This window comes from Ischnura elegans, chromosome 3, assembly GCF_921293095.1.
Source record: "Ischnura elegans chromosome 3, ioIscEleg1.1, whole genome shotgun sequence".
NCBI lineage: Eukaryota > Metazoa > Arthropoda > Insecta > Odonata > Coenagrionidae > Ischnura > Ischnura elegans.
Window position 1 is genome coordinate 116,820,602 of NC_060248.1, and position 18,436 is coordinate 116,839,037.

At 40.0% G+C, this 18,436-nt stretch overlaps 1 protein-coding gene across 3 annotated transcripts in view; it reads left to right on the plus strand.

Annotated features, from left to right (window-relative positions):
* Window positions 1-373: 373 nt before the first annotated feature.
* Window positions 374-18,436, plus strand: part of LOC124156412 (glucose dehydrogenase [FAD, quinone]-like) — a 37,719-nt gene continuing 19,656 nt past the window's right edge. Inside the window, exon 1 of one of the 3 annotated variants that reach the window (XM_046530957.1) lies at window positions 374-1,713. The gene's annotated coding sequence lies outside the window, so the exon portion shown is untranslated. Of the gene's footprint in view, window positions 1,714-8,361; window positions 8,572-17,845; window positions 18,019-18,436 lie in introns of those variants that run through there. The other 2 variants (XM_046530955.1, XM_046530956.1) reach the window with 2 other exon arrangements.

Sequence of the window (18,436 nt, forward strand, 5' to 3'; positions counted from 1 at the left end):
TCCAGCATCGGTAATATTTTTTCGAACTTTGCACAAGAACTAGTGTGAAAACGAATCCGCGCCCAACGCAGCAGTGTATAACTTCGAAAAGTGAAAAATAACAACAAAAAGTACATCATTAGCGCAGATAAAGCACCGCTCGACGAATGAGTTTTCCGTCGCCACGCCAGATTCTAAGACATAATGACGGACGGAAGACCTTGATCGAGTTCCTTTCATTCTCCGACGATCGCTCCTATGCAATAGATTGTCGGAACTTGGATCCCCCTCCGTAGGACTTCTTTCGTCCCTGGATGGCGGACACGAGCTCCACTTCTCTCTCATAAACTGCCGCCCTCTGGAGGTCTCCACTGCCTGACCCATGGCGTCCACGTCCTTCTAGGTAATACGCCACGCCCTCTGATCACCGCTGTACCACGCCAAGGCGAGCCTTAGGGCAGTCCGGACCGAGGATTAGTCGAGTAACGCTGCCAGGCTTCTTCACTCCCACAACCGATCTGAAGATTCCCTTGCAAAGTGCTACAAGATTATCTGTGTGCAGAAGACTGAAGAAGAGGTAGCGATACGATGTGGTTCCTTACGAGTTAAGTGTGATAAATAAACAGAAGATCTTGGGTCCATAATCCGATTGAAGCCTCTGATCATCGACATCCAAATACCTTTCAACTTAAACTTCATCCGAACTTCAGTGCACCCCAGAAGTGACCAGGGGAATGAACTGGAGTGCTGACCATAAAAAAAATCAATTTCACCAGAGGTGAGCTCAAGCCTATCTTTGAAACAGAACTGCGTGTCGTAACATGGCGTGAGTGACGGTTTCCGACGAAAGATAGATACTTAAAATACAATAACAGCGGAGCCGGGCAATAATTTTGGTGTCAGTTAGTGAGTTTCCACCCGATAAAATCTGTATTAGGCTCAAGTTTTTTTGCAATAGCGAAGCTAGTGGCGAGAACTCGACGATCATTAGGTTTGTGTCCGGATAATCGCTGATTCATTTGCAAATTTTCCCTTAAAAATGAGAATTAAACAGCAGTGAAATTATTCCGCGACCTTCAGTGAGAGTTTCATGGGAAAAAGTGATAATATGGTGCGTCTAGTGACTGAAGCGCAGAGGTTACGACAGAAAAATACAAGAAATCCATTCCATGGGCAAAAGAAATGTTTTGGTATTATATGATTGAGGGCTGAGAAGAGAACGCACCTACAGCTTGTGTTGTGAATCCTGTCTTCCAAGTGCATGATACTCCGTGCTATCACACTGATTCCTTCCATTTGTATACTGTTAAATAGCTCCAATTAATAGGCTCTTGTGAACCAAATTCGGACGAAGAGAGAAATTGTCCAATTCCCTACGCTACATATTCACCTAATGTATATTACCGATGAGTTAGACACAGTTGTAAACCATGGTATTCATCAAGAGTTACTGTGGGTGATGGAACACAGCAGTGGAAGAGGTAATCTGACCGCACAAATGAAGGAATTATCCATTTTTAAATGGCAGAGTGTGCTCTCTTTAAAAGGAAACTTTTAACACCATTTAGCGTATAAAACTTGCAGTACAAGAGCATGGTGCAAGAAAAGGACAAAAAGGTACAGTCAAATTTCTTGGGCGGACAAACGAATCAGAGCAGCAATAGATTTTGACTGGTGCCATCCCATGTTTCGACGCAAACGACTGTCACAGCAATTCTGAGGATAAGTTTAAAGGTGAGTGCGAAAAGTCACGGACATAGTAAGCCATAAATTTAAAATAATATTCTGTAAGGTTACTAACGAAGAAGAGATAAACATAAATAGGAACCTAACTATTAGATAAGAGATAGCACATTACAAGTGCTGTGATGAGTAGCACATAATTTATACCCATAAATACTCTACACTGTGTAATGTAAACTCTATGTTTATACCTTTACTGAACCAAAAGAACATCACAGAGAAAACTGATGAATCCACAATGGCGGATTGATTATTAATAAGAATAAACGCTCAACTGGCTAAAAAAAGGGCGATATTCGAACACCTATTGATTTGATACTAGGAGGAAACAAAGATCAATGCCAATGCGAGGATTTTATTAGGGATAAACACTCACAGCTTGACACACGTAATTTTTTCCAGCGGCTCAAATTCAGACACATATCCTCACAGACGAACATGATAGAGCAATGTTAATTTTAGAAGTCGCAAATGGGAAAGATTTGACTCTCCTTCGAGAGGAACATGTAGACGGAGCCATATTCTCAGACACCACCTTTACCATCACTTCAAAGTGTGAACATTTTAGTTATTGCTCATGTGTTATGATTAGAGAATCATATTGCGTTAGATTGAAATGTTGCATGAAGTTTTATAATTGAATGAGAATGAACTACCTCCAGAAAAATACCTTATTAAATGAAAGGTGAAAATAGTAGATGAAATTGGGAGGAAATCATTTCATGCAAATCGGGTACCTTTTAGAAGTGCCACAGCTCGATATGATGTTGCAAATGTTCTTCGAGGATTGCCAGAATCCATGAAAATACTTATTAGTATCAGCATTTACACAGGAATCAATCAAAGCATAGAAATCTTCAAAAGAGTGGAATTTCAGTAATCTATATTATTGCCTCACATATTTAGCTCTAGTGCTTTGTTATGTTTTGCAAAAAGATTTTCCATCGTTCATTTGGGATCACTAATCCCATTGAATTTAACTAATATATTTTATATACATCTGATTGAAGAAATTTCACTGTTTTCACCTATTGCGTGCAAATAGGTTACATTTGGAAGCTAATATTTGCGACCTTTCGCACTTTATTGCCCTTTATACTTAAACGACGTTAGGCAGTAAGATGATGTAGTGCACAATGCTATTATCATATATGTAAAATTCCCAATTTGAAGCATCGGATTAAGTTATAAGGTAATGATAAGTCAAGAATATTGTAGCAGATATTTGTCAGTCTGCCAATCCTAGATCATTCGATTCTAACATATACTTTATCATAAGCGAGAAACTAGTATTTAATATTTCAGTCAAGTTCTAGATGTCTCATTTTATTTCACAAAAAAGCTGCAACATCATTACTAGCTTAAGCAGAAAAATATTTAAATTTACGTATTAATTTGTATGCACATTTCGTTCTTTGAGTCAACAAGTGACAAGGAAGGCACAATTTTGCATATCGTTCACAATTTCAGGGGTGAAATACGAAATTCATTCGCCGCATAAAAAAATCCTTCTGATCACATTTCACCGGCTACTTTGATGGACAAAATTTCATATGGTCATTGAAAATTGATGTCTAAAGTACACATACCATGAATAAACGATAGATTAGCTCTTTAATTTATATTAAAAATAAATATTTCAGAAACAACTGGACTAAGGAAACCGGATCAACGAAATTCTATCGCTTTGTCATTCGTAAAAGAGCTTCTTCAATAGAATACAATTCTGCTGGTAAAGCGATATCTCATATAGAATTCTACTTCTGAAAAGTTCTTGAAAGAATTCTGTCCATCCCTATCGCATTTACGTCCCAGTTTCTGATCTCTTTCGGCAGTGAAACCTCTTGGATATTTAACATCATGGTTTTTTACTGACAACATGAACGTTACTTAGTTCATGGCGATATATTTTTCCTTACAAAAGGCATATTTGATGACATTAATGTATATCGCCAGGCCAAGCTCACGATCGCAATGATCTAAGCCAAGATCGTAACGGGCAACATATTCCAGATGTCTGCTTCAAACTATGTCCAAGCCGAATTCCCTAAACTCAGAGGCAATCGACGCATTCCACCATATTTGGTTCGGCAACCGTCCCTTTTCGGCTGAAGTGTGCTTTCCACCACCCTTTACGTGATAGGGACATCTGATTGCCTGTAGAGAGCACTCACCCGACAACCGTAAAGGAATGTCTCAGAAACAGTCGCCGGGTCGGCTGTTCCTGCTTCTTACGTCATATCGGTGTAGTAATCCCTACAGGGGACGACTGAGAATACGGCCCACATTCCCTTAGAACACACCATTAGTGTCACCTAGCATTAGTTGAAATTAGGTAAGTTTTTTTCGATTGAGTGCGTTTATTTTACTGAGCGATACCAACATTTGTAGGAATTTCAGTTAGCTTCTGTTGTTTCGGGTTGGTTTTCAAGCTGGATGGATTAATTAGTAACTTGAATCTTAAAAAGCACATGTATTCTCTGTTTTAAGACACACAAACTGAAACTTATATTTAACAATCAACAAGCAACAATGCACATGATAACTCTGAGAAATAATCGTTGAAAATGCATACGCATTGCACAACAACAGTTTCACTGTAAACAGCACACTGAAAACACCAAAAAATAAGTTGTTCTACGTCGAAAGAATTCCTTTAACCATTAATGTTCGCGAAGTCGAAATTTTGGATACCTATATCATTTTTCTACCGCAAGGGCTTCTTTGACTTGATGGATTAAAAACTTTATATATTGCCTTACCCATGCCAAACTGCAATAAAAACAACGATCCACTCCACCAAAGTGAGATTAGATTCCACCAACAGCTGGGAGACCAAGGCACTACTCTACTCTCGGCTTATTTTCGACTTGAAATTGTTTTTAAATATTACCAGGTTGGTTACAACAAGGAAACAATAAATTTTTGTTCACAATAATCTAAGGAAAATGTTTTCCCCTAGTATGCATCATGGAAGAGGATAGAACTTTACAAACAGAACTCTTTCCACTCTCGATGACCGTGAAAACAGAAAATTGACTCAGAAGCGACCGATATAAAATGAGTTGAACTACTTTTGAAGAATACAAATGGTGACAAGTTCTATATCCATATACGATTGAGAGGACTTCCACTTTCCACTCGTGAGCGGCATCGTTAATGGGTGAAGATGCATTGAGGAGTGGTGAGCGCACCCCCTTGAGCGTGGAAGACGTCCGAACGAGACGAGAAATAGATTTCCCAAAGAGCGAGAATCCAGAACACCTCCTCCCTGGTGCACCGAACTCTGAGAACGGCTTCTGCAATCCCGCGGAGAGACGCTAACTCCAAACAAGTCTATTTTTTCCCTACCGCAGTTTCCTTTTCAGTCCCAGAATTAACATGGGGATCATCTCAGCGCATCGTCGCACTCAAAACATCAATGTTTTGGCTTGAAACGGTGGTAACTTCCATCATTTCAGTTTTCAGAAAAAATAGTTACAGGGAAGGGTGGTGAACCCAGGAACACTGGAAGCTATGCGCATTTGGTGCGACCTAGGGGCTTCAAAGTACCTAAGCTATTGCCTGAGAGTAGCATAGGTCAACTTCAGTTCATTTGAATTATGTTTACAAAGAAGACGCTAGTTTGAAGATTTTGACGCTGAAAAGTAAATATTTATAGTTTCATTTCATTCAAAGTTTATTTTACCAAAAATCGATCACAGCAGCAGTGATTAACGTCGCACTGGTGAAATCGGCATATAATGGTGAGTAGTATTTGCCACATATTCGGTATTTTAGATGTAATATTAACCCGAAATATAAGCCGGAATTTAAAATGGCTAACTGTTGTACCAAGGAACTAAAGTACATGATGTACCTGGGAACATGTTTTTATACGAGATATATGTTAAATATACAGTAAAGCACATTATCAGTGGTTTTAAGGATCCTGGAATTTTCCCTCTGGATCGTGGTGCATTCACAGACGAAGACTTTATGCCATCATATGTTAGTAATCGACCTCTTCAACGGAATATATCTGTTCTGGCTGTCTCTGATCTTTTGAGGGTGACATGGTGCCATTGGTCTGTACCGATGATAATGACAGTTCAGATGAACAATGCGCCCTAGAGCAATGACCAAATCATAGAAACATGAATCAGGTGTAATGCGTATCTTTGCTGAAATCATGAGCTTTGCGCGTTTCGTAACCATTCCCACCAATATAACTTGTGTTCCTTAGTACAATAGGTAGTGTTCCGAGGCACATGCAGATGATGTACCTAGGAAGAATTTCAAACACTTTTTAAAGTTTAAATTAGATACATAAATAGTACAGGTACGAGTATAAAACTTAAAAATTATGTGAAGTAATTCAGATGGATTGAATTGCTACTATTATGCAGAATATTCAGTAAATATATTTTACTTTATATAGAAAAGTTGAAAAAGTGCTCCGTGGAACAACACTCTCTCCTACTAAAAGCGATCTGACATATTTCTTAAAATAGTCCCTCTCTATTTTCCGTCTGTGTTCAATTTCTTTAATACCATTTTTCTACTTCCAAATTGCGAATTAACTCATTTGGCACCTGCGGGAAGAATAGAATGATTGCAGTTTGGATCTCACTTCTAATGCTAGTCCTTCATCTTATTTACTTAACCTTCTCATTCGTACAAAATGTCATTCAGAACTTATCCGGTCAATACGAATGAAACCTATAAAAATTATAAGAAAAGAATATAAATGTTATCGCCAATAATTTAGCTTCAGGGTAACCACATAGAGGAGAAATTTTCTAGTATCAAATTAGCAGCGCTCCATTTGCGGTGCCTCAATTTACGCGAAGATCCCTCCTTTTAAAACACACACATATTGGAATGACGGTATTAACATGGGTTCGTGAATTTACTAGAGATGGAGGGAGGGAACAAAGAGGCATTCCCTGGATGTGTTTTGCCAATGGTTTTATGTCATATCCGGAGCAATAGGTGAGCGTTCCACGCGTTAAATGGAGTGCAACCTTCACCGTACTCTCAAGACTCCACATTCAACAATAGCTTTCTCGACCTAGAGTTTTCTTCCGCACCGTTCGCATAAACATCTTTTAGAATCTTCGTTTCATCCTCTACCATGCTTTGATTAAACCCAATTGCTAGTTTTTAGAGTGAGGGTACGCCCCACCCCAGACTAAGCCATCGGCGTGAAATTCCACGCATCCTCGCTCCACCCAGAAAAGCGGTAATACAATAAAACTCAATCCAAACTAATGGAATCATTGCTTCCGAACGATAGACGCTACCAGATGCGCAGATATAAAAAGATTCCACAGCAGAAACTATGAAATTATTCACGCTCAAGGTGACCAATTTTTTTATGATATAGTTTTCATTCAAGGTTAAAAGAAATTTTAAATTCGAAACCAAATACTAAATGTGGATTGAGTTTTATTTGATATGACTGAAGACCGGTACATGTCGGTTAAGGTCCAGGGGATAATTTTACAAAAACAAATCCACTTCATTCACGGTGATCATCATCAAAATACCATTATGTCTTTCCAATAGAATATAAATGAAATTTCTTGAATCAGAGATGAACCAAGACTCTTACCATATCAATGGGTCCGACAGAAACAATAAATTAAGTGAGATATATTGCCAACGGATAGGTGTAGGAATACGTTTTTCCCCGAACAAAAAAAGTACTCCACTAAATGTTTGGAGGCACTCTGTACGCACTTCTGGTCATTCTTCTTTTCTTCTTTATTTTTGTTGAGGGATAGTGTCCTTACACCCCCGTCATACGCATAGGGGTAGTATGTAGATGTAGACGAATACCATGTCAGTGTAGCGAAAGAGTAAAGCATACTCGAAATGTGTAAATGAATGTTTGAGACATATCAAGAAAGACCTCCACGAACGCATTGCCTTGTAGAATATCTTCAAAGAGGAGAGGAGTTCGATAGCGAATGGTAGTAATGGCGTATTTATTTACAATCCAGCATTGAGCTGATTTTTTGTAATTTGAAATTAACTTCCACTTTTCATCACCGCCGCGGCGAAGATATTTGCTCCTATTTGAGCTCCGCAGGTATCTTCTAAACGTGCCATTATGTAGTATCCGTATCCTCTACTGATGAAAAAACGAAAAATATGTGGTTCATTAAGCATCGGCAATTTCACGCCAGTTATTTTCATCTCACCCCAGGCCACTTCCACGTATAGAGAGCACGTCGGTCGTCATTGGCACGAACCCTTCAACCCCACCACTTTCCCTCGGCCGTTACCTCCCCCATCTGGACCAAGCCCACGCCCCGCGTAGCATCATCATCACTCTCGCTCCAGTTCCGCCGACAAGGCCTTTCCCTCCGACCCTTTGCCGTGGCGAGAGGCAAAACTGAAAACACTCCACTGCCATCTTCTCCCATTCCCCACGACATCCCCTCCACAACTCAACCGCCACCTCTCCCCCCCCCCCCCCCAACTCCTCCGCGACACTTCTAAAAAACACTGCGACGCCTAGTTCATTCCTTCCTCAAATGGATGCGGCATGAGAAGGTGCATCCACTACCGCACCCTAGCTCTCCCCGTCTCCTCCGTGCGCGTACACCCTCAACGACGTCTCCCCTCTCCCCCCGGCCGGCCGCCGGCAAAGCCCGCGACAGCCAACGCTGCTCACCCGCAGTCCTCCTCCTGGCTCTCGCGGGGACGCCTCCTCCAGCTCACTCGGTGGACACGCTGCAGCGACGTCGCACTGCTTCTAGGATAGTAAAGACCCGACTTGACACGGGAGAGGGAGGGCAGGACGACGCCTCAGGGGGGGAGAAATCAAGAGGACACAAAAAGGAGTTGGGAGAAAGGGAGGTAAGTCGTTTATCCGTCCATTGTTATCCACCCGGGTGAGGATTTGAATGCACACTCCAGTGGTCGCTTGGAAGGCCTTTGAGGGGGCACGAAATTCGCCCATGCGTGACAATTTCTATCTCTATTGAGTTTCTTAAGGAAAGGAGTCCCGGCATTCATGTTCTAGGAACGTAGGTAGAAGGTTCTGGTGAACTGAGTCATTTTCGAGGCTCAAGTGTAGATGTAAAATTTCCTGGTGGTGTAAAAGCCATCACAAATACGGCGACCGTCAGTGAATCAACATCTAATGCATTACGAATAGGTAGCATTAAAATACAGTGTTCCAAGATAAATCTCGAGTGCATCGAGGATGGTGTATTCGTGATTAAAAATTGGGAGGCATAACGAATTATGTGCGTCGTTCATTAAAATCTCTGGGCCTTAGACTGCACTTCTGCCGGTCCGACTTGTTCCTCACCCTCAACACATGAATGATACGTGGATGTAAATTTTCTACGAATTATTTGCGAAATTTTAAACGATATGAAAATATCGAAGACCCTGAAATGCATTATGCAAGCTACGCAGCGGAAAATAACCAAGTGTCACACCAGTGAATTCGCAAATCGTGAGATCGACGAGGAACCGTCGTGTCTGTGTAAGTGCGGGAGAGGCATCCCGAAAACCCTACGATCGCCCGCAGGGTGTGGAAAGAGAAAGTGCGTCTCCCGACCAGGCCTCCGTAATCAACAGTTGAGGTGGTCAGGAAAGGACCGCATCTTGCTCAAACCCCGCCGCCCTCCAAATCACTCGCACATCGAAGCGACTCAAAACGAAGTGCCCGAAACTTCTACTTAGTGGGACGGGACACTTCACTTGATTCCGCCCCTCAGTCGTATCCACCCGAGACGTATGTAAACAAGTAAGTCCTTTCAATTATAAGATTTTAGGGCCGCACATCCGTGCATCACACCGAGAGCCGCCACAGGTGTGTGAGCGAGTAAGGACACGAGTTCATGAAAATGATTGTGATGCAGTGAAGGAAAAAATTTCTTAAAAACAATTTAGTGCATTTTCATTGCATAGCTATAAAGACCAAAGTTTAAACCCGATAGATATACATCCATTCAATCATAGCCTCTTATCGCTAATGTCCGTGCCGAAATTTGTGGATAAAATTCCTACAAAGAAACGGATTATACGGATAGTATACCATTGTTTCTAGGCCATATTTGACATGTATTAGCCTAAACCAGCGAGCAATACCTCCAACAAATATAATGCCTCCGAAATTATTCAATTATTAATCATGCCGTGTTGCCTTAGATACTGTTAACATCACTTACCTCAAAGAGAAAACGTGTCGAAACTAAGATAAATGGAAAATTGAAAAACTTTTCTATCGATTCCCCACTCATTGGAGCAAGCCGATAATTATGTGATAATTCACAATTTTGTTAACAATCGAAATATCGGAAAAAGCGTTAGAAAATCCAATTCTTCAAATCAGACAGAAACAATTTCCGATCGTGCAAATAGAACTTCTCGGATCAAATTTCCACCTACAGCGCAAAACCAATCAACGAAAATCCCATTTTCTACCTTTGCTTGATTCTCTGGCGACCTTCGTGAACACCAACGAGACACGTGAGGACAAAAACATCGTTTTCGCCTCGATATTCGGGTCGCACGAGTACGAAAAAATCATCAGGGCCGGGGGACCTCCATTCACCAATTATAAGCCGAGAAATCGAAGGATTTGGTATTTAAAAAAATCATATTTCGACAAAATCCATACGCAGAGAAGTCGGCCACACACGCGATCGCAAAAAGCGTATAGTGGTGAGCAGAAAACATTTCAGCCGTAGGAGAGAATAGAAAACTTGGATATGCTCCAGTGAATGAAAACACAAGTACCTCAAGGCGTGCAAGCGTATCCATAAAAAATAAAAATCCACCACAGAGCAATGAAATTGTTCATTTTTATTACAAAAATCACTTTCGTAGCTTTTGAAAAAAAAAATTTCAGGTCAGGAAACACCTATTCCGTTTTACAATTTTTTTCGGTAACTCGCGCTGGAGGCTTGAGCGGCCGACAGAGCCATTACAATCATCTTTTATTACATTTTAACACTATTGCAGACGAAATACTTACTCTTCGTAGTGGGTAGAATTTTTCCATTATACATAACTAATAAATAAAGAAAACTAAAAAATCAAATATCTATACTTGAAAAATAGTCAAAGTAGGTACTCCTACTATTTTTGGTAAAAAATATTTGAGGTTGTTAATATCTTTTCCTTCTCACCATGTGACCATTGGAGACTATTGCTAAATGTTAAAAATAGAGCTAACATTGTTGAGACCAAGTAAATAAATATATATGAAAAAGATTATAGTAAGGCTACTTGGAGTAATTTGGTATCGGACGAAAACAAATAAAAAATCTGATCGGGTTGAAGGCTTTTTTTTCTCAAAACCATACAAAGTGTAGTGCTACCGGCAGTTGGTGGAATTCCTATATCTCAGCTTCAAGGAGGAAATAACTCTGATCGATGAAATGAATCCAGTTTTGAGCCGCGGAGATAGCTGATCCGCCGATGGAGCCAATTCATTCGTGACGGTGCCAATCCGTCCACCGATTCGCAAGGTTAACAAATATGAAGGAGAAGGCAGAGAGAGAGAGAGAATTTATACCCTCTGGAGGAAAATCTGTTTCTGTGCACATTATTATTTACATTTAAATATTCTTGATAACTATGCACCAAAGGTTCAAGTGGGCGTGAAAAAAAAACTTAACCAAGGGATACGGATATAATTCTCCATCCATTCAAGTGACCTGTTCTCGGCGAATTTCATCTGCAGTAGATATATAGCGTCCACCCTAGTGGCTGCATATGTTGTCATTTTGTATTCAATGCTTTAATTATCAAATCGTTATGCTTACAAAGATATGCATTTGCAGCATAAGATGACTGTAACCCTACGTTTCATCCTCCACCTGATTTATACCAGCCTCCGAGGCCATTGAGTGTTACATTCCACATTACCTAGCCAAAAAATTATCTTTAGTTTTACTTGAGAATTTTCCATCTGTAATGTTAAAAAAAAATCACGATGCATAAGGTAGTATATGAGCAAACTATCTCCGCCATATTGCGGACTGATTTGAAGCCATATTTTGTACAATCCATAGCTAGATTTTCTTATCCCCATCTTCATTGTTCACCTCTGTCATCAGTTTTGTAATTTCCTACACTTCATTAGAGCATTCGAGAGTTTATGCCTCCGAGCAATACAGCGAAACACCTAATAAAATTTCGTGAAGTCACTAACGATTAAATTAATGTCCACACGGCACCTATGGATAACTACACGCAATGAAGGAAATCCTACGTCGCCAGTCCAATCGGTATTACGATACTGATTAGGAGTAAAATACCAGGAGGTTTCAATTTTTTAAGTAACGCAAATAGAAAACGCGGTTGGCAGTTTCCAAGGGAGCAGACACCAATTGTTTTACTGAAAGGGATAATTTTTAGAACAAAATTTTCAGGAGTGGAAGGCACGTCACTAGGATTAACAGGCGTCCTCCAAAGTTATTTCAAGTAAATAATCCTAAGAGGACTTTCACTGAAGTTTCATTGAGCTTTTGAGAGTAAAAATGAGCGGCGGCATCAAGACGAACTTATCTCCGCTCTAAATGGGGTAGATATAAATTGAAATCCATTCCAATCCATACATGAATTATGATCGGCAATTTATGGGAGGAAAAATTAATAGCCGAAGGCTATTTTCGTCAATTAGGGGATTCATTAACTTTTAATGGTCGCTAATAACAAAGATAGGCGTATGGAAAATTATTTACCAATTTACTCCTTAGAGTGTGATGCACATACATAGAAACCGCCTCATTCGTAATAATAGTTATAGCAGCCTACAGCCTTTCACCGAGTCATTTTTTTCTCAAACGGTCGATTTATTTCCAAATGCAAACAAAACCGGACGAGTCAATGTATCCAGAGACGGAAGGAGGCAGTTACTTAGGGCGGAAAGCATTTTCCTACTAACGGAAATTTCTTCCGGAATGAGAGTAATTTCAATACCACTAGCAGACGATTCTCAATGTTTTCCCTCTCACTTTATACCGTTACATCAATAACTACACTTCTCGAGGCAACTTTTAACAGTCCTTTTCGGCAACGTAATCGATAAATGTCAATAGGGAAATATAAATCACTAACATCGTTCTTTAACCTATAATCTGTATTTACTGACACAGACAATGGTTTAGATACTGATATGATTATTAAGGTACTTGATAATGATATAAGTATACCAAGATGATGATATTAGATTCTAAAACATTATCGGTGTCAACAAGTATACAGTGTGGAAGGTAAAAAGCTATTTTTATTTATCTTCATTATAGTTCCACAAAATGAAGCCGGAAACCTTACATATAGATAAATGTGTACTTTGAAACACTTTTAATTGCTTGATACTTCTATTCTATTTGTCAATGACATAAATTTAACATCGCAGGAATAATAATTCATAATAATAGTTCATATTACAAAGAAGAATGGGTGATGCATTTGGTATAACCACTCCTGCGCAAGACAGTAATATTCAAAACCTGAGTCTCCGGAAAATAGAATAGGATTGAGAGTTGCGATCAATAACTACAATACTGATTTTGTTGCAAGATAATAAAATGAAATAATAAGATTTACGCCAAAATCCGAAAATCTTGAAGCCGGCACATCTCATTCCTTAACGTTGGTTGAACGGTTTATTCATAGCTTAGCCCAAGCAGAAATTTTGATGCGGGAGATAAAAATTACGTACATCACTAGCGAATTGAGGTCACTTTTTTTTTACAAAGTAAAGAAATTCATTGATGACAACTATCCATTTACATGGAGTGGCATTCTCATAACCTTGGAGCAAATAAACATCACCAGATAGGGGATAGAAAAAGAAATTACAGGTCATGCGATACATTCACCTATATAATAAATTTCAGAAATTGAAAAATCATCACCTCAGGGTACGTACTATGGGGGAAAAAAGTATCCCAACAGAGTTTGAGCCGCCACCATCGCTTCGCAGGAGAATGGATTCCCTTTCTAACGGTATATAATCCTTGGAATGAGACGAGGGAAATTCAAATACGGTCTTTTTTCAGCCACCAAGGTCGTGGCAGTGAATTTGCCTACCTCAGACCGAGGTTCGAACGTATTTCGTACTCCTCTCTAGAGTGCTGGCGCATTCGATATCCTAAGGAATTGTGCCTTCCTTTTACCCGCTATATCCCTCTAACCCTCCTTTCCGTTCCTTCTTCGCACCTACACTGGCACTCGTAATAAAATTCACTAGTCAACAAAAACTTTTTTTTCTGTCGTAGAGATTTTGCTGGGTCATCTTTAAGGTGCTCTTCGTCCTGATTCCAAATCTGGGCTCAGATGTTTTCTATCACGTCTAGTTTCTTTAGTACAACCGAATTAAATAAGGGTTCAAGGATATTTAAGCAATGGCAGAGAACATGAGAACATCATTGCAAAAATCAAATGGTTTTCTAGAGAAAAAATCAGTTCTAATTTGTCATGGCGAGATCGAGACATTAACAGTTTCATATGTGGATCCAGCAATTTCCTAGGAAATTGCTGGATCCACATGTTTGGCTAGGATTGCACGGGTTGCCGTTATTTTAAAGTAACCAAATTTTAACACGTGAATATAGCCCTCATTTGGATCATTTTTAGACCAGGAAAACATAACTTTTCGCAAATCTGAAAAATAAGGGCCGGCCTAAGCGACACTCATTGCACTTCAAGCGTGGTAACATTTACTTTAACGGCTGTAGTACTGCGATGTGGAAGGCAAGGGGAAGCCACCACATTATTATCCCGAGGAGGCGCAGCTACTCCAGCTTTAAATTGTCTGACATGATGGAATTCTCTCAGGTAAAAAAATCTGGAGGTAAACTAGTCCCCCATTCGGATCTCCGGGCGGGGACAACCCGAGAGGGTACATCGGTCAATTGTGATAAAGTTATGAGGATAGGTACATGGAACGTGAGATCACTCAGGACTTGCGGTAAGCTAGAAAACCTTAAAGTGGAAATGGAAAGACAATATCGACGTGCTAGGAATCAGCGAAATGAAATGGCTTGAGGAGGGAGACTTTTGGAGTGGAAGCTATAGGATTATACACACAGGATCCCTGAACGGTAATGCTGGGGTTGGGATAATTCTCAGAAAGAGCGCCGGAATGCGTGTGCAAAGCTTCCTACAGTACAATGAAAGGATAGTTATGGTGAAGATAGAGACTAAGCCGGTAGATACCGTAGTGGTACAGGTCTACATGCCCACGACAGACCACGAGGATGAATAAGTTGAAGACGTCTACGATGATATAAAGGAAGTAATCAAAAAGGTAAGGGGTGAAGAAAACCTTATTGTTTTAGGTTATTGGAACGCTGTCGTCGGCGAAGGCCAGGATGGAAGAATAACCGGAAAATATGGATTAGGAAATAGAAATGAAAGAGGAGAAAGGCTGTTAGAGTTCTGCACAGAACACAAATTAGTGGTTGCCAACACTCTATTTAAAAATCACATGCGAAGAGAATACACTTGGAAAATGCCAGGAGACAAAAGATGATTTCAACTAGACTATATTTTAGTGAAGCAGAGGTTTAGAAACCAGATAAAGGACTGTAAAAGCTACCCGGGGACAGATATCGACAGTGATCATAATCTAGTGATGATGAAATGCCATCTGAAATTCAAGAAATTGAAGAAATCAGCAAAGAACACCTGGCAATTAGAGAAACTTAAGGAGCCAAAAAATCAACAGGCCTTTCATGAAGTAGTGGAGCGCACGATGGTACTAGATCAGTCTGAAAACTCAGTTGAGAATAACTGGACTACCATAAAAAGTGGATTTCAGGAGGCCGCTAGAGAAGTTCTAGGGAGAAGAAAATGTGTTAAGTAAAAGCCATGGATCACGGATGAAATCCTAGACCTCATTGAAGAACGGAGAAAGTATAAGAATACGAATACTGAGAAAGGACAGGCTTGCTACAAGAGAGTAAGGAACGAGATTTGCCGCCAAGCGAGGAAAGCCAGAGAAGCGTGGATGAGGAACATATGTGAGGACGTACAAAATAACCTCGTAAAAGGGAAAGTGGAAGCGGCCTATTGAATAGTGAGGAACCATCTCAAGGAACGAAACACAAAATGTAATAGCATAAGGGACAGGAATGGAAACATTCTAATTGAAAACGAAGACAAAGCCGAGAGATTGAAGGAATACCTGGAGGAATTATACAACGGGAACAAACTTAGCTCAAAAGTTCTCGAAGAGGAAAGTGAAGTTGAAAAGGATGACATTGGACCAAGCATCTTGAGATCGGAATTTGACGCTGCAGTAAGAGACCTGCGAAAGAATAAGGCCCCAGGAATAGATGACATTCCAGCAGAGTTAATAAAAAATTCAGGAGAAAAGGTCTTAACTCAACTGTATAAAACTATCTGCGATATGTACTCAACAGGAGATTTACCTGGTGACTTCGAGCAGAACATCATCATTCCCACACCCAAAAAGAAGAGAGCTGAGAAGTACGAAGAATTTAGGACCATAAGCCTGACGACACATGCGTCGAAGATTCTGACAAGAATCATTTACAGGAGAATTGAACGAAGAGCAGAAGAATTCCTGGATGAGGACCAATTCGGATTTAGGAAAAGCAGGGGCACAAGGGAAGCAATTTTGGCTCTTAGGATGATCATAGAGAAGAGAATGGAGAAAAACAAACCAACCTTCATAGCATTTGTCGATTTAGAGAAGGCCTTTGATAACGTGGAATGGAATTCAATGCTTAGAATTTTGAAAGAAATCGGCGTACTCTACAATGATCGTAGAATTATTCATAGTTTGTATAAAAACCAAGTAGCTGTGATCAAATGTGGACCAAACGTTGCAGAAGCAAGAATAAGAAAAGGGGTGTGACAAGGTTGTGCGCTTTCCCCCTTAATTTTTAATGTTTATATAAAGAAAGCCATCAACGAAATCAAGCAGAAAACTTCGGGTGTCAATATCCACGGAGAAAAAATTAGTATGCTGCGATTTGCTGACGACATAGCAGTCATAGCCGAGACAGAGAAGGATTTGAAGAAGACGTTGACAAACATGGAAAGGACAATGGCCAGATATCAGCTGAAAATCAACAAAAAGAAGACTAAGATATTAGTTTGCAGCAAAAGAGAGGAGCATAAAACAAACATCAACCTAAGAAAGCATAAGCTTGAAGAGGTGAACGAGTTCTCTTACCTGGGAAGCCGAATTACCAGCGATGGACGGAGCAAGAAAGAAATACACAGCAGAATAGCGCAGGCGAAGAGGGCTTTCTACAAAAAGAAGAATCTTCTTACAGCTGAAAATACCAGCATAGAAGTAAGGAAACAATTGCTACATATGGAGTATGTTTCTCTATGGAAGCGAGGCTTGGACGTTGACAGCAGCAGAGGAGTCAAGAGTGGAAGCATTCGAAATGTGGTGCTACCGAAGAATGATGAAGATAAAATGGATTGACCGTGTGAGTAACCAGGAAGTGCTAAGGAGAGTGGGAGAAAAGAGAAGCCTCCTAAAAACATTAAGCAGAAGAAGGGACAACTTAGTTGGCCACATTTTGAGGCACGATGGTCTGATGAAGACAATCGTTGAAGGACAAGTGGAAGGGAAAAAGGGCAAGGGACGGCCCCGAATGAGTTATATAGGACAGGTTATAAAGGATGTAAAAGAGAATAAATATGTAGCTATGAAGAGATTAGCGGATAGGAGAGAGAAATGGAGAGCTGCGTCAAACCAATCTTAGGATTGTTGACTAATGATGATGAGCAGTTGTAGTCACAGCGGATGCAGTACCGCGCGATTGTCAACAAACACCCACGTTAATCTTAGCGATGATACGACGTACTTCCTTAAAAGACCGTAAATACTGCAATGGGAGACTTATAAAAGTATGCAAACAACTAAACTTCCTGTTGAAAATAAGATTGTTTTCTTGAAAAAGATCTATTACGTCAATCAATAACTTGTATTGGAGTACGATTTCACCGTTGATTAAATAGAAGAAAATGTTTTCGCAGTATTGAGAATCGGATATCTTTTATTCGTCCGGTCACTTTCGGAGTGATCCGAAATTATTATGCTCGTTCTAGAGGTCATTTTATAAATATTTATTGGCGCAAATCATCATGGGACACGTGACACATGGGTGATACCTGGGTGAGACTAACATCCGTGAGGAATGATGTCTTCCGATTTCCCCTCTTTGGTGGGTCCACGGTAGCTCACAATGCTATATAAGCAGAGGCCCACAGCATTTCCAAGTCACTCTCACCAGAACAGCGGAATTGAGAAGACCAGACGCATCCGATCCATCCCATACGATATATTCGGTAAGTTTTAGTATTTCAACTCAATGAATACGCCAATGCTTGCAGTATCTTTCACCTGATAGACTCATAATAATGTTACTGTAAATGTTTAAAAACGAAATAATGAATAAACGGCCTAAATGTTTGCTTCACATTGGTGGCATCTAGAAATTTTCCTATCAATACGTTACATTATGCTTCATTGCGTTGGATTTATTAACACTTTGGGTGCAAAGGGCGTAATATTACGCCACGTAAAATCCTTCGACTTTTGGTACCTACGTAATTTTACGCCATCCGTCTCTTGAAAAATCGTAGCCTTCCCATTTTTCAACTTAGTGGTTCTCCCCTCTAAATAAACAAAAAAAACGATATAAAAATTAATTTTTGCTACGAATGCTACGAATACTGTGTTTAGCAAGAATCCTTGCTATCTTCC